Raw genomic sequence first — 26,994 nt, forward strand, 5'->3', positions numbered from 1 at the left:
AATGGGACGCGCGGTGCATTCAGGACAACATTAGCATGAATTTCGTGAACAAGAAGTACAACATCACACATATTTTCACTGTAATATCCTATCGTTTTGGAATCGTGACATTACGTACATAAGAGGAAAATAGGCAGATGAGACTCATAACTCGTTCAGATGGTAGTCGAAACAAATGAGCCACTCGGAAACGTCCGAGTTTCTTTGGTCCGCCTAGCACGTTAACCGAGCATCATCATACACTGGCTTTGGGAAGGTGTTGCGTGACGATAATTTAGCAACCTTGTGACGCACCATGACAACCGGAACGCGATTGGTCGACAGTCTGCAGGGTGGAGCGTTATACGCATTGAATTAGGATAGGAATTAGAATACTAGAATAAGTTATACGTTCTTCCATTCATTGCCCAATGGGATTTCCTTCTCCTCCTTTCTCTAATATCGCGGGTTCTATTCGACCAGAAAAGTGAGCCTGTAATACTCATGTCCAATTAAAATAAGATACTATTCTTACACGTTAGTTATGATTGGTTGCTGGCGGTGATATATGTATAGATGTGCAATTTCTGCTGAACTATGGGGCGGGACGAAGCAGAATGGTGTTTATTCAGGAATAGACTAAAGACGTACGTACCTCTTCGTACTGATGGATTACCGTGAGTTGTTTTGCGAATGAGTTTACCATTTGGCCTTGCACGTTTCAAATACATTTGATAACGATGCGCTGGCTGAGCAATGTGTTTTTGTTGCGTTTGAGACTGAAATGATTGGCTCGCGTAACGCTGTACGCTTGAACAGCGCGGCTAGCGCTCTTGCTAATGTTGACAGAATGTAGCTAACTGTCATTTTAGTGCGATCAATTTGGTTATGTTAAATTGTGTATTCTAGCATTGTAATATAACTACTTAGCAAATATGGTTATTGATGGGATATCAGAGTAATGTTAGGTAACTTTTGTTATTATACATAAATGTTGCTTTGATTTATCGTATCCTACTCCTAGCTAGCCGATTGACGTTATCTTTGTGTAACGCATTGCCATTTCTTTCACAGTTAAACACCAGAAAAGTTTCCATTGAACGAAGAATACGTTCACCAGATAACGTTACCAAACCTTTAGAGAATTCTTGAACTGGCTTCAAGTTTCAGTCACGATACCCAGCAAAGTAAAGGGCGATATGCCACATCAGGTAAGAAAATTGCTTTCAAGTTAGCTCGCCAGCTTGCATAAGGATAGCTAACGTTAGTTACTCAACTCGATTAATTCACAGCAGAGACTGCAAGCCAGCCACAGCTAGCTTTGAAGCTAGGACCCTTGGTAGCGCATGAAAAGCCTTCTGTATGTAGGGTTTTCAGTTGTTAGCTTCGCCCACCGTTGGCTGCGTGTGAACAACTTCTTCGTGTGGCTTTCTGGTAGACTAGACGCTAATTCTTCTTCTGTGGGTTTTTTGGCAGACTACAACCCCCAAAAGTTTATTACCTCCACCAACTGGACGGGGTTAACAAACCAATGTAAAAAGAAAACCCCCAATGTGATAAGGAACCTAATTTAATCCACCCAAAATAAAGCAATAAAAAAAAGTCCCTTCAAATCTCTCTCACTTCTCAGGCTCTATGACTTACTTGAGGGTGGTACTGCTTGTGACAATACTCCATGCAAATCCTCGGCCGAGAATTCTTTCAGTCCCAGGAACCGTTCCACTGCATCCAAAATGTATATATATTTCTTGGACTTTCTCTCCACCTTGGCAGTGCCATTAATCACCAAAGGCCACAAAGTCCACCTTCTTAACCTTGAACATATCTGGCACCTGCTGTTGGAAGGGCAAACAGTGAAGGTTTGTCTTTGGACTCTTCAGGCGCACCATTCGAAACCTCAACCATTTTAACAGCCTCTGCATATGAAATGCTCTGGACAGCCCTGACTTTGGCCACCTCTTCTCTTTTACCCTTGTTGGGCATTCCAAAGCCATGGCTTCATGGTTCCCACCAGAATTGCAACATATCACATTCATCACTTTTAAAATGAATGATATGATCTTTTCCACAACTTGGACATCTCGGCTTCTCCCTTCTGCAAAAACTTGAAACATGTCCAAAAGCGTTACAATGATCACACTACGTTGGTATTGGAACAAGTGCTCCGACTCCAGTAAATATTATTATAATATATATTTTTAACCTTTTATTTAACCAGGCAAGTCAGTTAAGAACAAATTCTTATTTTGAATGACGGCCTATTCAGGGGCCATCAGGGGCAGAACGACAGATTTATACCTTGTCAGCTCGGGGGTTTGAACTTGCAACCTTCCAGTTATTAATTAGTCCAACACTCTAACCACTAGGCTACTCTGCCGCCCCATATAACCCAACTGCACTTGAGTAGGGAGAGACTCCATATAAAAAAACAGAAGAACAGATACTCTTAACTTTTTCTAGATTCATCTGACAAACATGAATAACTCCAGGAATATTTTCATGTCTGCAACATCAAATTCCCACGAAACGCCAGATATTACCCCCCTGAGGGGTGCCCTGTTCCGAAGAGACACACAGAACACATCAAACTTCTCAAATCGGGTGAGACACAACACACTTCTGATACTCAGATTATTCATACCCCTTGACTTATTCCACATTTTGTAATAGCCTGACTTCAACATGGAAAAAATATTTCTCACCTATCTTCATGCATTACCATATAATGACAAAGTGAAAACAATTTTTTCATTTATTATTATTTTCTTCATTTATTGAAAATTAAATACAGAAATGTCTCATTTACATACCGTAAGTATTCACACCCTGAGTAAATGCATGGTAAAATTTCCTTTGGCAGAGATTACATCTGTGTCTTTCTAGGTAAGTCTAAGAGCTTTGCAGACCTGGATTGTACAATATTTGCCCATTTATTAGTTTCAAAACTCTGGCACTCTGGAATGTTCATTGTTTTCTTGGTAAGCAACTCCAGTGTAGATTTGGCCTGGTGTTTTTAGGTTATTGTCCTGCTGAAAGGTGAAATCATCTCTCGTGTCTGGTGGAACACAGACTAAACTGGGTTTTCCACTAGGATTTAGCCTGTGATTAGCTCCATTCTGTTAATTGTATGGCCTGTAAAACTTTAACTATTACAAGCATACCCATAGCATGACGCAGACACCCACCAATATGCTTGAAAATATGGAGAGTTGTAGTCGGTAATGTGTTGAATTTGCCCCAAACAGGACAACTCAGGACAACAAGTGAATTACTTTGCCATATTTCTTGCAGTATTACTTTAGTGCCTTGTTGCAGACATGATGCATGTTTTGGAATGTTTTATTCTGTACAGGCTTGCTTTTTTTCACTCTGTCTATTACATTAGTATTGTGGAGTAACTACAATGTTTTCACCTATCACAGCTATTAAACTCTTAACTGTTTTAAAGTCAGCGTTGGCCTCATAGTCAAATCCCTAACTGTTTTCTTTCTTCTCCGGTAACTGGGTTAGGAAGGATGCCTGTATCTTTGTAGTGATAGGGCGTATTGATACACCATCCAAACTGTAATTAATAACTTCACCACGCTCAAAGGGATATTCAATCTTTTTTTTTTTACCCATCTACCAATAGGGGCCCTTCTTTACAAGGCATTGAAAAACATCCCTGGGCTTTGTGGTTGAATCTGTTTTGAAATTCACTGTTCGACTGAGGAACCTTACACATAATTGCATGTGTAGGGTACAGAGATGAGGCAGTCATTAAAAAAAATCATGTTAAATACTTATTGCAAACAGTGAGTCCATGCAACTTTTTACTCCTGAACTTATTTAGGCTTGCCATAACAAAGGGTTTGAATACTTATTGACTCAACACATTTCACCTTTACATCTTTATTTAATTTGTCAATTTCAAAAAACATAATTTCACTTTGACATTATGGGGTATTGTGTTGATATCCTTGATGTTTCTACAACTTGATTGTAGTCCACCTGTGGTAAATTCAATTGATTGGACATGATTTGGAAAGGCACACCTCTTGAAATAAGGTTCCACAGTTGACAGTCCATGTCAGAGCAAAAACCGAGCAATGAGGTTGAAGGAATTGTCCGTAGAACTCCGAGACAGGATTGTGTCGAGGCACAGATCTGGGGAAGGGTACCAAAACATTTTTGCAGCATTGAAGGTCCCCAAGAACACAGGTTCCTCCAAGTTTGGAACCTCCAAGACTCTTCCTAGAGCTGAGCCAAACTGAGTAATCAGGGAGAAGGGCCTTGGTTAGGGAGGTGACCAAGAACACGATGTTCACTCTGACCGAGCTCTAGAGTTCCTCTGTGGCGATGGAGAACCTTTTTCAGAACGACAACCATCACTACAGCACACCACCAATCAGGCCTTTATGGCAGAGTGGCAAGATGGAAGCCACTCCTCAGAAAAATGCACATGACAGCCCACTTGGAGTTTGCTAAAAGGCACCTAAAGGACTCGCAGACCAGGAGAAACAAGATTCTGGTCTGATGAAACCAACATTTAACTCCTTGGCCTGAATGCAAAGCTTCACGTCTGGAAGAAACCAGGCACTATCCCTACGGTGAAGCATGGTGGTGGCAGCATTATGCTGTGGGGATGTTTTTTCAGCAGCAGGGGTTGGGAAACTAGTCTGGATCGAGGAAAAGATGAATGGAGCACAGTACAGAGGTCCTTGACGAAAACCTGCTCCAGAGCGCTCAGGACCTCAGACAGGTGAAGGTTCACCTTCCAACAGAACAACGACCCTAAGCACACAGCCAAGAACACTCAGGAGTGGATTTGGCACAAGTCAAAATGTCCTTGAGTGGCCCAGCCAGAGCCTGGACTTGAACCTGAATGAAGATCTCTGGAGAGACCTGAAAAAAACTGAGAAACTCTCCAAATACAGGTGTGCAAAGCTTGTAGTGTCATACTCAAGGCTGTAATCGCTACCAAAGGCGCTTCAACAAAGTACTGAGTAAAGGTTCTGAATACCTATGTAATATTTGTTATTTTTTTTGTGCAAAAATATCTAAATTGGTTTTTGCTTGGTCATTAAGGGGTGTTTATGTTGCTGAGGAATTTGTTTTAATTAATACATTTTAGGATAAGGCCTGTAATGTAACAAAATGTGGAAAAAGTCAAGGGGTCTGAATACTTTCCGAATGTACTGTACCTCTGCCAGCTAAGCCTTTGTAGTTAACATTTAATTGAGAAAACGAGTCATAAAGTATTTCCAGAAGCCCACGAAGCTTATCAAATCAACTGGCCACTAGTAATGGAGATTCTGTGTCTTTCTGCGAGCTGGATCATTTTGCTCCCAAACTGCTCTTTGCTAAGTTAATGCTTTGAAATTGACCATAAATCATGAAAAAATACTCACTCTAAATTTTAAAGCCTAAAACGTTGCCTACTATTTTTACCTTACCACATTATTAGATGGCATGCAAAAGAAAAAATGAAGACAATGAGTCTCTTCTCACTATATTGTTCCTGCGCTGAGGAATTACTATCTTGAGACTGTTTTTATAATTTATCTGTAGATAATTGATGTCTGGAGCTCAAACCGCAGTAGTAAAAGTATGCATATCAGGGTGCTAAATGAAGGGGTCTTTTTACTATGTGATTTGGTTCCCGTCTTTCACCAAAAAGTTGTTAGTTCAAATGACCAATCACTACTGGCTACACAGTCACAGACAAACGTCTGCAACACACAGACCAAAAGGGGCAATATTGCTGGAAATGATTAGCCAGATATTGTGTGCGGTTTGGCTTTTTAAGGCAATAGTGGCTAACCAGGGGGGGGACAAGGTACATTTTTGCATTGGTTAGATGGGAGCTTACGGTCTCTGATCCTTAAATTTGTTTATGACTCGTTTTGTTGGAACACATGAAAATTGCATGTACTTTCAGAATAGTTTGGTGGGCTACTCTTAGGTGGTCTGTGAGCTACTGGTAGCTTGTGATCGACCTGTTTGAGAGACCCCTGTTCTAGTGTTGGGGGTCAAAATGAAACTTTGGTTCTGGTGTTATACTTTGTATTCCATGTTTTCTAGAGAAGCTTCTCAGGAACACAGAACACTATTTCATGAGGATGAGTCTTTATTTTGTGGGGTAAAATGACTACGGTACCTGTAGTTTAAATAATTATGCATATTCCTAATTCAAGTCCTGGATTTTCACTCGCACTGGCCAATCTACGATTCATTCTGATCTATACTCCAACCCTCCGATGTCCACAGAGTAACCTGTCTTTCCCAGTATAAGGCCATTTTGCCATTTCTATTTACAGTTCATCCCTCCATTTTAGTATGATATCTTACGAGGGTCCTGAACCTCCCTAATTTGTAGCACTTCTACCAATATTGCTCTACAAATAAATACTTTACCCAAGTCTATAAAGATATTATGCCCTAACAACCATTCCTGGACCTGACTCTAAATGCAAGCCACTGATAGAACATCTTTAATGGTATTGTATATTGGGACTCCTGAGTGGGGCGTACTCCCTTGGTGACAGGCAGTGGCTGAGACCGCAGATGTGCAATGTATAAAGTCAGAACTTCTTGAGAGAGGTAGTTAGCAAACCAGGCCAGAGACCTGGTTTGAGACACCAATACTCCTTAGCCGGCCCACAAGAATGGAATGGTCTACCGTATCAAAAGCTTTAGCCAAGTCAATAAAAATAGCAGCACAACATTGCAATGGTGATATCATTTAGGACCTTTTTTGAGGTTGCAGTGACATCCATAACCTGAGCGCAAACCAGATTGCATACCTGAGAGAACTATAGACATCAAGAAAGCCAGTCAGTTGATTAGTGACTCAATTTTCTGGACAGAAACTGATAAATGTAACTAAGGCTGGGAATGTCAATACACTCAAACTTAGCAAGGGCAATGATCACAAGGCAGTCATAATGTAGCTAATAGGCTAGCATATCTATGTAGCAAGCTGATCACAGAGCCTAACGTTAGCTAGCAAGGTGTAAGGAGGATGTCATGCCATTGGAGTGGGTGAGTGAATGACTGACTTTTTCCACTCATTGTTTTTTCGGTGGCTACAGCTAGAGATGCCAGTTTCATTTGGTTAGCAAGAACTTGAATGACTGTTACAGTTAGCATGTCTTTTGCGTTAGCAAATTCACTCTGGCTATGTACTCCGATTTCAGAGAACTCTGGTCTGAATGTGCCAAACCACAGAACTGATGCATTTTACGACCTGCTGTGTCAGTAAACCTAGGTTTAAAAAAAGTAATAGTTAAGAACACTCTAGATAACATGTAACCAGCTCTGCTTCAGCAAGTAAAATGGCCAGAGTAAGGTGTTCTCTCATTTGTGACTGGAAGTAGCTTGCTAGCTAGCCAGTTTGTCTGGGTGCTTGGTTGGGACAAGCATGCAGAAGGACGAGGAGGCTACAATTCCCCATTGTTTATTAGTGCAATTTTGACGGCCAATTAGGTGAAAGTTTGGTTTGTCAAATGTTCCTTTTTTCTCCCCAATTTCGTGGTATCCAATTGTTAGTAGTTACTGTCTTGTCTAATCGCTGCAACTCCCATACGGACTTGGGAGAGGCGAAGGTCGAGAGCCATGCGTCCTCCGAAACACAACCCAACCAAGCCGCACTGCTTTTTGACACAGCGCCCGGCCAAACCCTGGGCCAATTGTGCGCCGCCCCATGGGCCTCCTAGTCGTGGCCGGCTGCGACAGAGCCTGGGCTCTAACCCAGAATCTCTGGTGGCACAGCTAGCACTGCGATGCAATGCCTTAGACCACTGTGCCACCCGGGAGGCCTTGTCTAATGTTCCTTTAATGAGAATTTAGCTCATCTTGCTCTAACATTAGTTAATCTTGTTGATATGCATAACTGTGGGAGAGAGCCTAACTTTTCATGTTTTTATCAATAGGACTGCAAAGTTCTCAAATATAAGAGGACTCCTGTGGTGACATATTTGCAGACATCCATTCAAGTGTATTTTGTGGCTTTTGGCGAATGCGTTCTAATGATCTAAAGTCGCACTGTTACAACTGCCTGTAAACACAGTCCAGTTCAAAGTGAATGATGGCTGGCCCGTGTGGCAAATGGCTTGTTGGTGTAAAGGTCTACTGTAGCTCTGATTGGCCATGGCACACTGGTCTGTGTAGACTCCAGTCCTGGACAAGACGGCTGTTTTATTTACTGCAGTGCCTAATTGTCCAAATGCACGACCGCTTTCCCACTCTATTGCGTTCACAAATGCCTTAGTATACGTAATTCCCAAACATTCTAAGAATTTATGAAAACGTGAAAATTACAATGTCTGTTCTCGTCTGAATTATTTTTTGTTGTCATAGTCATCCTGGGGCTGTATATGAATATATTTGAATAAGATTTAATGTTGCTAAAATGCTGTCAGTTGCCCTTTAAATGCAACAATTTTCCCAAGATATTTTAATAGAGATGGTTAACTGCAAGCGTGCTGCAATAAACGCATTTCCACTAACCAGTTGATGATCATTTGAAACTGAACTTCTTATTGAAAGTTATTCTTGAAAAGGGAGAAGTTAACAAATTAGCAACCGCATCCTCTTCGATAACACCTGCTGCAGCCGCTGCAAACTAGCCGACAACAAAAGCTAGCTAGCAAGACCGTGGGAAAACTACTGCTCGCTATTGCCTGTTGGCCTTCAAGAAGGCAGACGTTTCCATACGTTTTTGTAAAAACGGTCCTATTCATTAAGTCAACCTGATTGGTTGATTCCACTGTCACTCCAAAATGTTGCCCTAATAAAGTTGAATGGCAGATGCCTTTTATCTAGCTTCTGATGTTCTAGCCAATGGCTGACTTGGCTAGCTAGATTGTATCTCCCCAGAGACGGCAAAGAAAAATCCTGATTGGATCTTTTTTTCTCTTCAATCTTCAGTTTTTGTTGGAAAGTAAAGGATTAAGTCAGAACATCGTTGAAGATAATATTTCAAAAATATATATATATAAATCCTTAGCCCTTCTCTGAAGACTCTGTAGAAGGACTGAGAAGCTCACTTCTAGTGACTTTTTAAAAGGACATTCTACTCCAAAATGAATGAAAATAAAAGTATGGTGACAATAACACAAGTATGAAGTATGGGCTAATCATTAGCCAGATTCCAAATGTGATCTTTTAACTAGTTATTATGCTATTGATTTATTTTGGTCCCAATAAACACAGTGAATATAATGTAGGCCTAAGACGCCACTTGCTTGTACTAATTCGTGTCACTATTCCCCCCCCAACACTTTCCCTGGTTGCATTACTCGTTCTCAACTAAAATTGTTTCGTCACTCCTAAACAAATGTTTTTGAGGTAGATGGCGTTTTACCCTACAATTGACCGGTGTTACATTTAGCCCCACTCTCCCTTATGCACTAATTGTGGAGCGGTGATGTGCTTAACCATGCAGATGCTAAGACTATGGTATTAAAATGTTTTTAAAATGGTGCAGCATATTTAGAAGCATTTAGAAGCCTTTTGTTTTAAGAGGGATCCCCCATTTTAAAACCTGCTGTTTTCGCGATTGCTATAATTGTTGTGCATTGACTGCTTGTAAGAATGCATGTTTCCTTCCCTATGATACTCATTTATATTTTTCATGTTCTATATTTTTTTGTGTGGCGGCAATGATTTTGCCATGGCACAGCGCCACAGCAAAAATGAGTGCAGCAGAAACCGTTTGTTCCACACACAATATAGGTAAATGCATTATTCAATACTGTGTATGTTACCTTCGCTAAGAGCCACGGCTCATGACAACTCAGTTGGCTAGTTTAGCTATCTATCAAGACGTGGGCGGATTGTAATCCTACTGCTATGACTGGATAGAGCGAGGCTAACCGCTCACTTTCACATATCCCCTTGCATGTTTTGGTCAGATCACTTTCTGCTGCTACTACAGTGTTTCTGAACATACTAGCTACATACAGTGCCTTGCGAAAGTATTCGGCCCCCTTGAACTTTGCGACCTTTTGCCACATTTCAGGCCTCAAACATAAAGATATAAAACTGTATTTTTTTTGTGAAGAATCAACAACAAGTGGGACACAATCATGAAGTGGAACGAAATTTTTGGATATTTCAAACTTTTTTAACAAATCAAAAACTGAAAAATTGGGCGTGCAAAATTATTCAGCCCCTTTACTTTCAGTGCAGCAAACTCTCTCCAGAAGTTCAGTGAGGATCTCTGAATGATCCAATGTTGACCTAAATTACTAATGATGATAAATACAATCCACCTGTGTGTAATCAAGTCTCCGTATAAATGCACCTGCACTGTGATAGTCTCAGAGGTCCGTTAAAAGCGCAGAGAGCATCATGAAGAACAAGGAACACACCAGACAGGTCCGAGATACTGTTGTGAAGAAGTTTAAAGACGGAGTTGGATACAAAAAGATTTCCCAAGCTTTAAACATCCCAAGGAGCACTGTGCAAGCGATAATATTGAAATGGAAGGAGTATCAGACCACTGCAAATCTACCAAGACCTGGCCGTCCCTCTAAACTTTCAGCTCATACAAGGAGAAGACTGATCAGAGATGCAGCCAAGAGGCCCATGATCACTCTGGATGAACTGCAGAGATCTACAGCTGAGGTGGGAGACTGTCCATAGGACAACAATCAGTCGTATATTGCACAAATCTGGCCTTTATGGAAGAGTGGCAAGAAGAAAGCCATTTCTTAAAGATATCCATAAAAAGTGTTGTTTTAAAGTTTGCCACAAGCCACCTGGGAGACACACCAAACATGTGGAAGAAGGTGCTCTGGTCAGATGAAACCAAAAGGGAACTTTTTGGCAACAATGCAACACGTTCTGTTTGGCGTAAAAGCAACACAGCTCATCACCCTGAACACACCATCTCCACTGTCAAACTTGATGGTGGCAGCATCATGGTTTGGGCCTGCTTTTCTTCAGCAGGGACAGGGAAGATGGTTAAAATTGATGGGAAGATGGATGGAGCCAAATACAGGACCATTCTGGAAGAACCTGATGGCGTCTGCAAAAGACCTGAGACTGTGACGGAGATTTGTCTTCCAACAAGACAATGATCCAAAACATAAAGCAAAATCTACAATGGAATGGTTCAAAAATTAACATATCCAGGTGTTAGAATGGCCAAGTCAAAGTCCAGACCTGAATCCAAACGAGAATCTGTGGAAAGAACTGAAAACTGCTGTTCACAAATGCTCTCCATCCAACCTCACTGAGCTCGAGCTGTTTTGCAAGGAGGAATGGGAAAAAATGTCAGTCTCTCGATGTGCAAAACTGATAGAGACATACCCCAAGCGACTTACAGCTGTAATCGCAGCAAAAGGTGGCGCTACAAAGTATTAACTTAAGGGGGCTGAATAATTTTGCACGCCCAATTTTTCAGTTTTTGATTTGTTAAAAAAGTTTGAAATATCCAATAAATGTCGTTCCACTTCATGATTGTGTCCCACTTGTTGTTGATTCTTCACAAAAAAAATACAGTTTTTATCTTTATGTTTGAAGCCTGAAATGTGGCAAAAGGTCGCAAAGTTCAAGGGGGCCGAATACTTTCGCAAGGCACTGTATATACAATCTTTGGCTACTATGCACTTGGATTTGTTTTGGAGAGGGATAATATATTGTGTAAATATCGTCTCGTCCGATTTATCGGTCGTTCTGTCAGGTGGCAGCCAACTTGTCGGGTGAAGGAAGGACGGGGGAAAAATGACAGCTTGTAACACTGTGACATCGACATTCTAACAACGACGATGTGTTCAATAGGCTTATTTGTAGAAAGTTAAGGACGGGGGGACATGACTGACATGACATGACTTCTCTTGAGCTGATGGTCGTTGGGCCGGAACATAATTGTAAATCATTTGTAGACTGCAAAATTGGCCGCAAGAAGCCCAAACAGATGTAATATTTGACTAAAACTTAATCATTTCAAACCTTGCTTACATTTTGTATACAATCAGTCTCTTATGCGTGGGAACAGATTTCCATAACTCAAATCACGTGGAGCTGATTTCCTGGTGTTTAGTCTTATGCCCAAAACTTGGGGACAAATAAAACCACCCACCGGTCAATTCAGTTGGACGCTGTTGTGTGGTTTATGATTTGATTAGGGTTCCCTTTTGAGTGGCCATAATAGAACCCCATTCAGTCAAGTGTTCCCAGCTCATCGGAGTTATTTCCTAGTAGCTGTAAAAAAATCAGTAAGCTTAAGTTAGTTCAAAGTGTAGTACAAACTGTCAAGCAAAAATGTTTCAAACACTGTAAACATATCCATGTTCAGCCATCTTGGCTATAGCTGAGCTACAGCAGTTCCCTGGTTCTTGTAGTACAGATTAGCTTTCTCTTGAGAGCTCCTAGATGGTCAAGGCTTGTGAAATATTCCCATCTACATGCTTTGAAAACAGAACTGAAGGTGTATCATTCGTTGTGTTCCCTCTACCACACATTGGGGAAACAAATGGCATGCTGTACTGGCGTGCCCCTGACTCGCAGCGAGTGACATGGGAGATCATTTGACAAGATGAAAAACATTTTAAAAAACTATGAGTAGAGACCCATGCCATTATTAGTTCTACATGATTACCCTTTTGCCTCACTATCTTTTGCTATTTTCCTTGAAGATTGAGTTTAGGTATAAGTATTTCACTGTTGTTCAATCACTACACCCCAGTAGCCTTGCAGCCTTAGTAGTGGTACCATTTCTTTAAAGGTGCTAATGGTTTCCACAAGAGTGTAATTGCAATGGAACAACATAAGTGTAGGTATAATTCAGGCATTTAAGAAAAAGCGTGGATGTTATGGTTTTGTGATTTAGGCCTAAGGGGCTTTGTAAGGAGTTGCCGTGTTTGTAACAGGCAGGCCACGTGGCTTGCTGTGGTGGATCTGGACACCTTGACACTGTTTGTCCCCAAGCACATTGACAGAAGCCACATGGCTGGTTAATCATGTGCTAGCATTCAATGCTGACGAAAAAAGTTGAAGTACTCCACTGAGAACAATTGAGCCTTCACTTTGTCCAGCTTGGCTTAGTGATAGTTGACTTGACATCTTGAATCTTTTTTTCTTCTCTCACTATATACCTAAACTCAGCAAAAAAAAAAAAGTTATGTCCTCTCACTGTCAACTGTGTTTATTTTCAGCAAACTTAACGTTGAATCTTATGTTCATACAAATATTTACACAACTGAAACATCATAAACGGAACGAGTTCCACAGACATGGGACTAACAGAAATTGAATAAAGTGTCCCTGAACAAAGGGGGGGCTCAAAAGTAACTGTCAGTATCTGGTGTGGCCACCAGCTGCATTAAGTACTGTAGTGCATCTCCTCCTCATGGACTGCACCAGATTTGCCAGTTCTTGCTGTAAGATGTTACCCCACTCTTCCACCAAGGCACCTGCAAGTTCCCGGACATTTCTGGGGGGAATGACCCTAGCCCTCACCTTCCTATCCAACAGGCCCCAGACATGCTCAATGGGTTTGAGATCCGAGCTCTTCACTGACCAAACACCAACATTCCTGTCTTGCAGGAAATTACGCACAGAACGAGCAGTATGGCTGGTGGCATTGTCATGCTGGAGGGTCATCACATGAGGGAGGAGGATGTCTTCCCTGTAACGCACAGCGTTGAGATTGCCTGCCATGACAACAAGCTCAGTCCAGTGATGCTGTGACACACCGCCCCAGACCATGACGGACCCTCCACCTCCAAATCGATCCTTCTCCAGAGTACAGGCCTCGGTGTAACACGCATTCCTTCCATCACCCCTGGTGAGACAAAACCACGACTCGTCAGTGAATAGCACTTTTTGCCAGTCCTGTCTGGTCCAGCGACGGTGGGTTTGTGCCCATAGGCGACGTTGTTGCCTGTGAGGACCTGCCTACAAGCCCTCAGTCCAGCCTCTCTCAGCCTATTGCGGACAGTCTGAGCACTGATGGAGGGATTGTGCGTTCCTGGTGTAACTCGGGCAGTTGTTGCCATCCTGTACCTATCCCGCAGGTGTGATGTTCGGATATACCGATCCTGTGCAGGTGTTACACGTGGTCTGCCACTGTGAGGACGATCAGCTGTCTGTCCTGTCTCCCTGTAGCGCTGTCTTAAGCGTCTCACAGTACGGACATTGCAATTTATTTCCCTGGCCACATCTGCAGTCCTCATGCCTCCTTGCAGCATGTCTAAGGCATGTTCACGCAGATGACCAAGAACCCTGGGCATCTTTCTTTTGGTGTTTCTCCAGAGTCAGTAGAAAGGCCTCTTTTGGTGTCCTAAGTTTTCATAACTGTGACCTTAATTGCCTACCGTCTGTAAGCTGTTAGTGTCTTTACAACCGTTCCACATGTGCATGTTCATTAATTGTTTATGGTTCATTGAGTAAGCATGGGAAAGTGTTTAAACCCTTTACAATGAAGATCTGTGATGTTAATTCGGAAAAATCAAAATATCTTTGAAAGACAGGGTCCTGGAAAAGGGGATGTTTTCTTTTTTTGCTGAGTTTATTAGATTTCACTCACTCGGCCCGGTAACGCCGCTTCCTTCCCCTCATTTTTGTAGCTAACTCAGCCTGCTCTCTTTTACCATCAGATGTGCCCCAGCCTTCAATCTGTAAGTTTGCTTTTGATATGCGGTTATGTTGTTGGTTGACCAGGCTAAAAGCTAGTTTGCTCAATAGCTAACGTTAGCTGCCTGGCTCGCTGGCTTGGTAAGATCACTGCATATAGCGAACATTCTTTGGTAACTGGTTAGATGGCGTTATTTATTTCCAAAACATTGGTTTACTTTAATGCAGCTCTAGCTAGGTATTGATTGCAACTGGCTGACTCCTGCAGTGCTAATGTAACGTTAGAAGGCTAGATGGCCACCTTGCATGTTGATTTGTTATAATAAATTCGAAGTATTTGCTTGTAAGTTGGAAATGGGAGGGATTTGGCTTAATTTGAAGCTATACATTTGAAGTTATTTCAGTTTATAAAATAGGGAATAGGCTGGCTTTTCGGGCCCTTCATGTTACAACGCACCCGTAAAAAAACATTTTCTAACATGACTTAGGCTTTCTTTTGAATTCTGAGGTTTCATGTAGTGGCTCGAATATTTGGTGTAACTTTGCAAGGGGGACTTTTGATGTGTGTAGTAATGAATGAGGTTACATTTATTCTACCTACCCTTTTTTTAATGTTTTTACTGCAACAACAACCATTTCTGGTAGTGCTACTACTGCTCATTAAGCCGTAATGGACAGTGCTGATGTGTAAAGTGTCATTGTGGTCTGCAATGCAGTTGTTCACATGCGTTTCCCCTGCGCAGTGCTTTTGAAAAGGCCTCTTGGTTTAGCTCTCTCTGACCGGTTGTCATCTCTCTGAGGCCCAAGGCTTGGGGGCTATCCACTCCCCCTCCCTCCGCTTCCTCTCTCTCCCTTCTCTCTCCTCAGCTACTGCTGCAGCTCGTGGATCAGGGAGGGACTGGGTGTAAACCGAGCCCAATGGATGGGATTGGCTGAGAGACCACAAGCCCCCCATTGTAGCCCCCTCCCCTTCCTGTTTGTGTCCTATTCATCTGCTGTCATGCGCACCCTAGCCCCCTCCCCACTGCCACTGCTGCACAGAAGAGCTGCAGACTCCTGTGGAGCCTACAGAACACAGGGGTAAGCCCATGGGACAGGACCGAGCACGTTTGGTGTTTCCTTCCTCTCCGGTCTCCTCTCTTCCCTCCTTTTTTGAATGGTTCTGTTTTTCATTTTGTTTGTCTCAAATGGAGGTGTGCAATATGAGGTAGCTTGTGAAAACATTCTCACTCTCTTATTTATATATTTATGGCAAGTTCATTACTTACATTGTCAGTGTATATATAATAAATAAATGGTGGGACCAACAGCAATAATAGTAGTAGTTGAAATGGGATTCCCATTAACCGCAACTACAACAACAATATTGATGAGAATAACAATGCATCAAAGCAAGTAGTAGACCAGTCTCAACATGACTGAGAAGATGCATGACATGGTATGAACATGTTCAATTTGGTTTAAATAATGCAAAAACAAAGTGTTGGAGAAGAAAGTAAAAGTGCAATATGTGCCATGTTAGAAAGATAACGTTTAAGTTCCTTGCTCAGAACATGAGAACATATGAAAGCTGGTGGTTCCTTTTAACATGTGTCTTCAATATTCCCAGGTATGAAGTTTTAGGTTGTAGTTATTATAGGACTATTTCTCTCTATACCATTTGTATTTCATTAACCTTTGCCTATTGGGTGTTATTTTAAGTACTTTAGTATTGTCAGCCAAATCTCGGGAGTTAATAGGCTTGAAGTTATAAACAGCGCAATGCTTGAAGCATTGCGAAGAGCTGCTGGCAAACGCAATAAAGTGCTGTTTGACTGGATGCTTATGAGCCTGCTGCTGCCTACCACCACTCAGTCAGACTGCTCTATCAAATCAGACTTAATTATAACATAATAACACAAAGAAATACGAGCCATATGTCATTAATATGGTCAATTCCGGAAACTATCATCTCGAAAACAAGACGTTTATTCTTTCAGTGAAATACAGAACCGTTCCGTATTTTATCTAACGGGTGGCATCCATAAGTCTAAATATTACTGTTACATTGCACAACCTTCAATGTTATGTCATAATTATGTTAAACTCTGGTACATTAGTTCGCAATGAGGTTGGCAGCCCAAACTGTTGCATATACCCTGACTCTGTGTGCAATGGACGCAAGAGAAGTGACACACTTTCCCTAGTTTAATATAGCCTGCGAACATGAATTTCTTAACTAAATATGCGGGTTTAAAAAAAATCTACTTCTATGTATTGATTTTTAAGGAAGGCATTGATGTTTATGGTTAGGTCTTTCGCAAATGCGCTTTTGTTAAATCATCCCCCGTTTGTTGAAGTTGGCTGTCTTTTGTTAGGAAGAAATGGTCTTCACACAGTTCGCAACGAGCCAGGCGGCCCAAACTGCTGCATATACCCCGACTCTGTTGCACAGAATGCAAGAGAAGTGACACAATTTCCCTAGTTAAAATAAATTAATGTTAGCAGGCAATATTAACTAAATATGCAGGTTTGAAAAAATATATACTTGTGTATTGATTTTGAGAGGCTTTGATGTTTATGGTTAGGTACAAATTGGTGTAACGACGGTGCTTTTTTTGTGACTGCGCTTGTTAAATCACCTGTTTGGCGTAGTAGGCTGTGATTCAATGATAATTTAACAGGCACCGCATTGATTATATGCAATGCAGGACAAGCTAGATAAACTAGTAATATCATCAACCATGTGTAGTTAACTAGTGTTAAGATTGATAGTTTTTTATAAGAGATGTTTAATGCTAGCTAGCACCTTACCTTTGCTCCTTGCTGCACTCGCATAACATGTAGTCGGCCTGCGTCGCAGTCTCCTCGTGGAGTGCAATGTCATTGGCCGTGATCGGTGTCCAAAAATGCTGATTACTGATTGTTATGAAAACTTGACATCGGCCCTAATTAATCGGTCAATCTCTAATTTAGTCCTAGAAACGTGTAGTTTTTGGTGTGTTCTATTAGAATTTATATTTGTCATCCTGATTTCCTGACCTTTTTTATATTATCATTTATTTATTTTTAGATTAACGGTCAGAGCCCAGGTCTGACAGAACCTCTGCAGATGATCTAGGTGCTGCTGAAACTCCTCCTTAGTGGGAGACGGTAGCACCAGGTCATCTGAATACAGCAGACACTTGATTTCAGTGTTGAGTAGGGTGAGACCAGGTGCTGACTATTCTTCTAATGTTTTTGCCAATTCATTAATGTAGTTATTAAATAGTGTTGAACTTATTGGGCAGCCATGTTTCACTCCATGTCCTTGAGAGAAGTCTGTTTGCTTGTTGCCAATTTTAACCGCACATTTGTTTTTGGTGTACATTGATTTAATAACATGTTTCCCCTCCAATACCACTTTCTATTAGTTTATAAAAAAAATATCTTTCTGCCAAATTGAATCAAATGCTTTCTTAAAATCTACAAAACACAAGTAGATTTTGACTTTGTTTTGGTTTACTTGTTTGTCAATTACAGTGTGGAGGGTGTAAAAGTGGTCTGTTGTACGATAATGTTTGCTCATGCTGTTCGTTAAGGAAATTATGTAGTCTGCTATTTATAATACTGCAGAGAATTTTCCCCAAGTTGCTGTTAATGCAAATTCCTCTAATTATTTGGGTCAAATTTCTCTCCATTTCTATAGATTGGTGTGATCAATCCTTGGTTCCAAATATCGGAAAATACCTGCAGTGAGGATAATGTTGAAGAGTTTGAGTATATCCAATTTTAATTTGTGGTCTGTATATTTCATATTTTGATTTGAAATACCATCAGCACCACAGGCCTTTTTGGGTTGGAGTGTGCATTGTCTTTCCAATAATTATTTTGTAATTGGGGTATCCACAGGATCCTGATAGTCTTTGACTGCTGATTCAGGGATTTGTAATTTTTCTTGAAATCTTACTAGTTTATCTAGCTTGTCCTGCGTTTGATTCTATGGATTACTCAATTCCTTTGAGGGGTGGTCTGTGCTGCGCTGGCTGTGGTGGGTATTGAGGTTGGCGCTGTGGTCGTGGGTGGAGGGTCCGGGGTGTTTCGGTGATCTCGGAGGGGTGGTGAATGCTCTGATTTTCCTGGGTGGAGAGGTCGTGCTACGGTTTAAAGTAGAGGTTGACCGATTAATCGGAATGGCCCATTTTTAATTAGGGCCGATTTCAAGTTTTCATAACAATCGGGAATTTTGGACACTGATTTGGGCTTTTTCCCCCCCACACCTTTATTTAATCTTTATTTAACTAGGAAAGGCAGTGAAGAACACATTTTGTTATTTTCAATGACGGCCTAGGAACGGTGGGTTAACTGCCTCGTTCAGGGGCAGAACGACAGATTTTCACCTTGTCAGCTCGGGGGATCCAATCTTGCAACCTTACCGTTAACTAGTCCAACGCACTAACCACCTGCCTCTCATTGCACTCTATGAGGAGACTGCCTGTTACGTGAATGCAGTAAGCCAAGGTAAGTTGCTAGCTAGCATTAAACGTATCTTATAAAAAAACAATCAATCAATCATAATCACTAGTTAACTACACATGGTTGATATTACTAGTTTATCTAGTGTGTCCTGCGTTGCATATAATCAGACACACTCATTCAGATCTAGGATGTTATTTCAGTGTTCCCTTTATCTGCATTTATTGCAGATTTCATGTGTGCTATGTTATTTCCTACAAAACCCTCTAGAGGGCATAATTTGAAAAGATGATAACTATACCACACCACAGAAAAAAGAATGGAGAAGACTTTATTTTTTCCCCTGAAAATGTTCAGGTTTTTGCTCTCATCACATTTTTTTATTTAATTTTTAGAGCATAACTAAATTCGATGTTCTGTCGTTTTTCACCGCAGATGTGGAAGTGCGACATCGGCGGATTTGGCATCCAATGAAATTAAAAAATAAATATAATATTTAGATGTTAATTAGATTGACCAGTGCATCTGAATCTAGGGGGTTAAACCACATCAGGGGACCATTTTTTGAGGTGTGAAAAATCTGAGAAATTTCAACATTTTAGTGGTGGTTGCCCTTTAATTTAGGTGCACACCCGCCAGACTGTTCTGTTTAGCTAGCTGTGTTGTAGCACACTTGTGATGGAGTTTTCAAAAGAAATGGCCAATGAATTGACGAAAATCATGATTCCGCCTGGTATCTAGCTTTGTAGGTACCTTTTTTTAATTGCCTGAGCCTAACCATTTTTGGGTAGATGCAATCATTAGCAACGCTAATGATTGCGTCTCGACATTCAGATAAATTTGCCAGTAGCACACTGGGTCACGAAAGCTACTGGCCCGAATGGGGGAGGGGGTATACATGCTGTCTTGCTCATAATAACCACACACAGTTTTACCGCAACACTCTTCAATTGAAACGGCGGGAATCAAACAAAAGTGCCGACATCTCTCCATAAAACTGATCAGAAATTATTTATTTAACTGTTATTTTCTCCTGTATTTATTTTAATTTCACTATCTATGAACTAAATATACTTCCCTGCAACCCGCCTCACCCAATGTGGGATGAATCTGCTATTTGTATTCCTTATAACTGGAACCTCCATCAGGAGCTAGCCAGCTAACTAGCTACTAGCTATCAGTCTTTGTTAACCACGGCTAGCGGTCTTCACATTAAGCTCGGACACCAGCCAGCTTTAGCTCGGCAATACCTGCCAGTCTGCACAGCGCAATATCACCCCAGAGCATATTGGACTGCTTCTCACTACCACATCACCGGATTCCTGCCTCAAGCTCTGGACCATTACACCGGCTCATCTCAGCTAGCTAGCTGCAATCGAGTGGCTTCTGTTAGCCTAATGCCTCTGTCCTGAAGAAAGCACCAGATAGCCTTGAGCTAGCCTCAACCTAGGCCCATATACCAGCTAGCTTCTTGGCCTACAATGCCTCTTTTGCCAATTGTCCTGGACCCTTTATTGTCGACACAGCCCCGCCGTCGTAATCGTCCGATGTGGTTTCAACAGGCTTTTCTGTTGCGACGTCACCGAAGAACCGGCTCACTAGCTTTCTGAACACCGTGTCTCCCGCTCGCCTAGCATAGTTGTCTACCGAATTGCTCCCCAACTCACCCATTGCTACTCATTGGACCCTATGATCACTCGGCTACACAGCTGATGCCTGCTGGTCTGTTCATTAACACTGTACCTCATTTGGTTTTTCTGTTGGCCCCAGCCTCGAACTCAGGTCCTGTATGTACCCAACTGACCCTCTCAGCCCGTTCATCGCCATTTACCCGTTGTTTTAGCTCTCCCGACCAACACCTGTGATTGCCTTATTGCCTATGTCTTTGCGACTGCTTTTTCGGTTAGTTGTTTTATTTCACTGTAGAGCCCCCAGTCCTGTTCAACATGCCTTAGATGGCTCTTTTGTCCCACCCCCCATGTAGAGACCTCACCTGGCTTAACTGGTGCCCCCCAGAGACGCAACTGCTCATCGTCACTCAATGCCTAGGTTTACTTCCACTGTACTCCTATCCAACCATACCTTTGTCTGTACATTATGCCATGAATCTACCACACCCAGAAATCTGCTCCTTTTATTCTCTGTCCCAACGCACTAGATGACCAGTTCTTATAGCCTTTAGCCATACCCTTATCCTACTAATCCTCTGTTCCTCTGGCGATGTAGAGGTTAACCCAGGCCCTGTAGCCCCCAGTCCTACACCTATTTCCCCAGGTGCTCTCATTTGACTTCTGTAACTGTAAAAGCCTTGGTTTCATGCATGTTAACATCAGAAGCCTCCTCCCTAAGTTAGTTTTTTATTCTCTGCTTTTGCACATTCTGCCAACCCTGATGTCCTAGCCTTGTCTGAATCCTGGCTTAGAAAGGCCACCAAAAATTCTGAATTCTCCATCCCCAACTACAACATTTTCCGTTAAGATACTAACTCCACCCCCTTTGGTAGTTCTAAGACAGAGCTCTGCAGACGATCCTGGTCTGTGCCCAAACAGTTTGAGCTTCTACTTTCAAAAATCCACATTTCCGTAATAAATAAGTCTCTCACTGTTGCCGTTTTGTTATAGACCCCCCTCAGCCCCCAGCTGTGCCCTGGACACCATATGTGAATTGATTGCCCCCCCCCCCCCCCCCCATCTAGCTTCAGAGTTCGTACTGTTAGGTGACCTAAACTGGGATATGCTTAACATCCCGGCCGTCTTACAATCTAAGCTAGATGCCCTCAATCTCTCACAAATTATCAAGGAACCTACCAGGTACAACCACAAATCCGTAAACATGGGCACCTTCATAGATATCATCCTGACCAACTTGCCCTACAAATACACCTCTTCTGTCTTCAACCAGGACCTCAGCGATCACTGCCTCATTGCCTGCGTCCGTAATGGTCCGTGGTCAAACGACCACCCTTCATCACTGTCAAACGCTCAAAAAAATACTTCAGCGAGCAGTCCTTTCTAATCGACCTGGCCCGGGTATCCTGGAAGGATATTGACCTCATCCCGTCAGTCGAGGATGCCTGGCTATTCTTAAAAAGTGCTTTACTCCCCATCTTAAATAAGCATGGCCCATTCAAAAAAAAATTGAACTAAGAACAGATTCAACCCCTGTTTCACTCCTGACTTGACTGCCCTTGACCAGCACAAAAACATCCTGTGGCGTACTGCATTAGCATCGAATAGCCCCGTGATATGCAACCTTTCAGGAAGTCAGGAACCAGTATACACAGTCAGGAAAGCAAAGGCTAGTTTTATCAAACAGACATTTGCTTCCTGTAGCAGAAATTCCCAAGTAAGTCCATTGAATATTAGATCACCTCCTCCCAGCTGCCCACTGCACTGAGGCTAGGAAACACTGTCACCACCGATTTTTAAAACTACGATAATTAAGGATTTCAAAAGCACTTTTCTACAGCCTGCCATGCTTTCCTCCTGGCTACACCTACCTCGGCCAACAGCTCTGCAGCCCCTGCAGCAACCTGCCAAAAGCCCCTCCCCTCCCGCTTCTCCTTCACCCAAATCCAGATAGCTGATGTTCTGAAAGAGCTGCAAAATCTGGATGCCTACTTATCAGTTGGGTTAGAAAATCTGGACCCTCTCTTTAGAAAATTATCCGCTGCAATTGTTGCAACCCCTATTACTAGCCTGTTCAACCTCTCTTTCGTATTGTCTGAGATCCATAAAGACTGGAAAGCTGTTGCAGTCATCCCCTTCTTCAAAGGGGGTGACACTCTAGACCCAAACTGTTACAGACCTATATCCATCCTGTCCTGCCTTTCTAAAGGCTTCGAAAGCCAAGTTAACCAACAGATCACTGACCATTTTGAATCCCACTGTACCTTCTGCGTTATGCAATCTGGTTTCTGATCTGGTCATGGGTGCACCTCAGCCACGCTCAAGGTCCTAAACGAGATCATAACTGCCATCGATAAGAGACATTACTGTGCAGCAGTATTCATCGACCTGGCCAAGGCTTTCGACTCTGTCAAACACTGCATTCTTATTGGCAGACTCGACAGCCTTTGTTCCTCAAATGACTGCCTCGCCTGGTTCACCAACTACTTCTCAGAGTTCAATGTGTCAAATCGTAGTGCCTGTTTTCCGGACCTCTGGCAGTCTCTATGGGGGTGCCTCATGGTTCAATTCTCGTGCCGACTCGCTTCTCTGTATATATTAATGATGTCGCTCTTGACTTTAAGGGCAAATTGTCTATAGGAAGTATCTAATTTTCCAAGACTTAAATACCAAGTTTGCATCCCCATTCCTGCCTTAGCATTTAGTGGTAGATATAATAAATTAGTACTTCTCCTCCTACCCCTTCTGCTGTCGGTTTTCGCTCCACGCAAGAACCAGCTGCTTGAGAGCTGAGCATGCTCTCTTCCTGACAGATTATTTATAGGTTAAATGTGTGCAGCGCACGTGTGATAAATAATTAACATAACAAATAACTTCAGTAATCCATAAAAAAAAATGCATTATTACAAACGGGCCATTGGTGGGGATGAGGCCTGACAGACACCGACCGGGCATTCCCATGCCGTTGTTGCCTATTCAGAAAGTTGGTTGATTTTTGGTCAGTTGCTGTTTTTGAATAAATCATGATAAAATAATGGAATCCAAAAATTAACGTGACCAGAAAAAATATCACTGGCAACCTTGCGACCAATTACAAATGTGTGCCGCACTGCCAAGTCAAGCGGCTGCAAATGTGACTATTTTTGTTGCAGTATCAAACCCTGTGTGCTGCTTTTGCGTTAACAGACCATCAGTCAGACGCTTTGTTTCTGAGGGTGTCCTTTTACTGAAGGAGGGAGCAACACTAGGCCAATACCAAATAAAAGTGAGGTAATGATTTTCAGAACTGCCCCTCTCGTTCTTTTCCCCATATGGACTTGGTTGTTGTATTTCCTCCCTCAGTCGGTAACATGTGGGAGAGACTTCCTGGCTGAGGAATACAGAGTGAGAAACATCCAGCTCCACCATGGACTGGAGGGACAATGTAGCTGTGTGTGCTTTGCCAATTATCTCCATAAGGCCTTGTTTACACTTCCGTTCAATAGAGGTGGTGTACCAGATTGAGATTTGATAATTCAGCTTGACTGTTGAAATTTATTTTGTACTGTGACATGTTAAGATTTTAAATATGATGGATAAATCTGATTTAATGCTTCTGTTATAATTCTCAGTGATGGAGAACTTTGGCTCAGTGGCAGGCAGCAGTGTTAGGCCCTGTGGTCAGATCCACCTGTATGTGTAGTTTGGGGCCTGGATTTGTAGAGCAGATGGCAGCTTTCACTGCAGGTACCACCCACACTGTACACTACTGCTGACTCTGGCTGTGTGGGAGGTATTTTTCTGCTATACTAATCAAGTGTGGTAAGTGCAGTGAGTGGGTCTTGAATTAGTGGCGTTAATGTGCTCCCCCCACTTTTCCTCTTCCCAGTTCTGCTATAAATCTGCATGTGAGCTGGCATGTTGGCGTCTTGACTCGCTCGCACTTGCTGTTCGTTCCTAGAACAGGCTGTAGATTTGTGGCTTTTTTATTTAACAGATGTAAGGAGCGATGGATGAGTAATTTCCTCCGTTACACGTGAGCCTGTTTTCTACGTTACACGTGAGCCTGTTTTCTACTTAATTTTTGTCATTATTTGACACCATAGGGAGCGATGGATGAGTCATTTCCTCTGTTAAACGTGAGCCTGTTTTCTGCTTCTTTTTTGTCATTAATTGACACCATGGTTGCGTGGTGGAAGGGGGATTATTTTAGGGGTAATTATGTATTAGTGAAGCTGTGTGGCGGGAGTTTTAGGGCATGTTGAATCCCTGAGTGGCGGTGGTGTGTCTGGACACGTGACTCCAGGAAAGTTTAATATCAGAACTCTGCACACTGAGTGGAAAGCAAAGGGGATTAACCTCTCTGGGATATGTGGGACGCGTCCCACCTGGCCAACATCTAGTGAAAAATGCAGAGCACCAAATTAAAGCTACACTTGTTGTGAATCCAGCCAACGTGTCAGATTTTTAAAAAAATGCTTTACGGCGAAAGCAAACAGTGCTATTATCTGAGGACAGCACCTCCGTAAACAAAGAGAAAAGCATATTTCAACCCTGCAAGCGCGACACAAGGCAGAAATAAAAATATTATTAATGCCTTACCTTTGACGAGCTTCTTCTGTTGTCACGCCAATATGTCCCATAAACATCACAAATGGTCCTTTTTGTTTGATTTAATTACGTTGATATATATCCAAAATGTCCATTTTATTTGGCGCGTTTGATCCAGAAAAACACTTGTTCCAACTTGCGCAACGTGAGTACAAAATATCTCAAAAATTACCTGTAAGTATTGTCCAAACATTTCAAACTACTTTTGTAATACAACTTCAGGTATTTTTTAATGTAAATAATCAAAAAAAAATTAAGACTGGGTACACTGTGTTCAATACCGAAGGAATACAAAGTGGAGCGTGCTTTCAGGTCACGCGCATCTAACAGAGTACACTTCCCTGGAGCCTCATTCTGAACAGTGTTACTTCTTCATTTCTCAAAGGAAAAACCTCAACCAATTTCTACTGACTGTTGACATCCAGTGGAAGCGAAGGGAACTGCTGGAAAGTCTATTAGAAATCTGGATTCCCAATGAAAACCCATTGAAGAGTGGCCTAAAAAAAATAAAAAATCTGAACTGTTTGTCCTTAGGGTTTTGCCTGCCAAATAAGTTATATTATACTCAGACAGGATTCAAACAGTTTTAGAAACTTCAGTGTTTTCTATCCAAATCTACTGATAATATGCATATCTTAGCTTCTGGGTCTGAGCAGCAGGCCGTTTACTTTGGACACGCATTTCATCCGGATGTGAAAATACTAGCTCATCAGCATGCTTTCTGAAAAAGCTTTTCGTAAATCCAGATGCCCTGATTTTTATAAGTGGGGACAAGATCAATGAGGGCACCATTCAATGTACTTATGCATACAGCAAATAATTATATTTAGAAGAGAGAAGATTTGTATTCTTTTTTTTTTAGTTTGATTGAATCATTTAGCTAAGCTGTGTGATAACAAAAGATCCTCTAGACTACCACTCCTTCAGTAAACCAGGCAGAGAGAACCGGTTTTTCTGGTTGATCGTCACCGCTGGTGGGGGTTCCTGCTCAGCCCAAGCCGTGTTACAGCTACATACTTAGCTGTCTAGATGGAGGGTGTCATCATAGTGCTCCCACAATCATTACAGTGGTGATACTTAAGGTGATGTTGGGGCGGCAGGTACCCTAGTGATTAGAGCGTTGGGCCAGTAACTGAAAGGTTGCTAGATCGATTCCCCGAGCTGGCAAGGTAAAAATCTGTCGTTCTGCCCCTGAACAAGACAGTTTACCCACTGTTCCTAGCCCGTCATTGTAAATAAGAATGTGTTCTTAACTGACTTGCCTAGTTAAATAAAGGTTAAACATGTTTTGCCGTCATTACTCTCAGCAACAGCATTGGTAGCAATTGATGGGATTAATTATCCCGGCCTTCACACGGTGTCTGAGTCAGGTGAAAGAATCAGGAGGCAGGAATCTGCTGTGTGTGTGTGGTGTGTACCCATCCGTCCATGTTTGCGCCGTACTTATGTTTGTTGTATTTGGGTACCCAAATATGACTGTGCCTGAAGCTGCTCTTCTGTCCTCAATGTCCTTCCCAGTGTCTGTTCATTCAGATATATGGAGGAAAAACCTAAACCTTCTGACTGTTCCTTGGCGTTGCATAGCTACCCGTTGGACTGACAGTGGCACCAAAAAGTATGTGAACCCTTTGGAATTACCTGAATATCTGCATAAATTGGTCATAAAATTTGATCTGATCTTCATCTAAGCCACAACAATAGACAGTCTGCTTAAACTAATAAAACAAACAATTAAATGTTTTCATGTCTTTATTGAACACACCATGTAAACATTCAGTGTAGGGTGGAAAAAGTATAT

The 26,994-nt window shown here is 42.0% G+C and overlaps 1 protein-coding gene across 6 annotated transcripts in view; it reads left to right on the forward strand.

Moving 5' to 3' along the window:
- Window positions 1–402: 402 nt before the first annotated feature.
- Window positions 403–26,994, forward strand: part of LOC100136219 (vitamin D3 receptor A) — a 92,443-nt gene continuing 65,851 nt past the window's right edge. For 2 of the 6 annotated variants that reach the window (XM_090203244.1, XM_036947166.2), the window contains exons 1-2: window positions 451–656; window positions 1,054–1,190. The gene's annotated coding sequence lies outside the window, so the exon portion shown is untranslated. Of the gene's footprint in view, window positions 657–1,053; window positions 1,191–26,994 lie in introns of all 6 variants that reach the window. The other 4 variants (XM_036947165.2, XM_090203246.1, XM_090203245.1 and 1 more) reach the window with 3 other exon arrangements.

This window comes from Oncorhynchus mykiss, chromosome 16 (assembly GCF_057628025.1).
Source record: "Oncorhynchus mykiss isolate SJ-2025 chromosome 16, ASM5762802v1, whole genome shotgun sequence".
Lineage (NCBI taxonomy): Eukaryota > Metazoa > Chordata > Actinopteri > Salmoniformes > Salmonidae > Oncorhynchus > Oncorhynchus mykiss.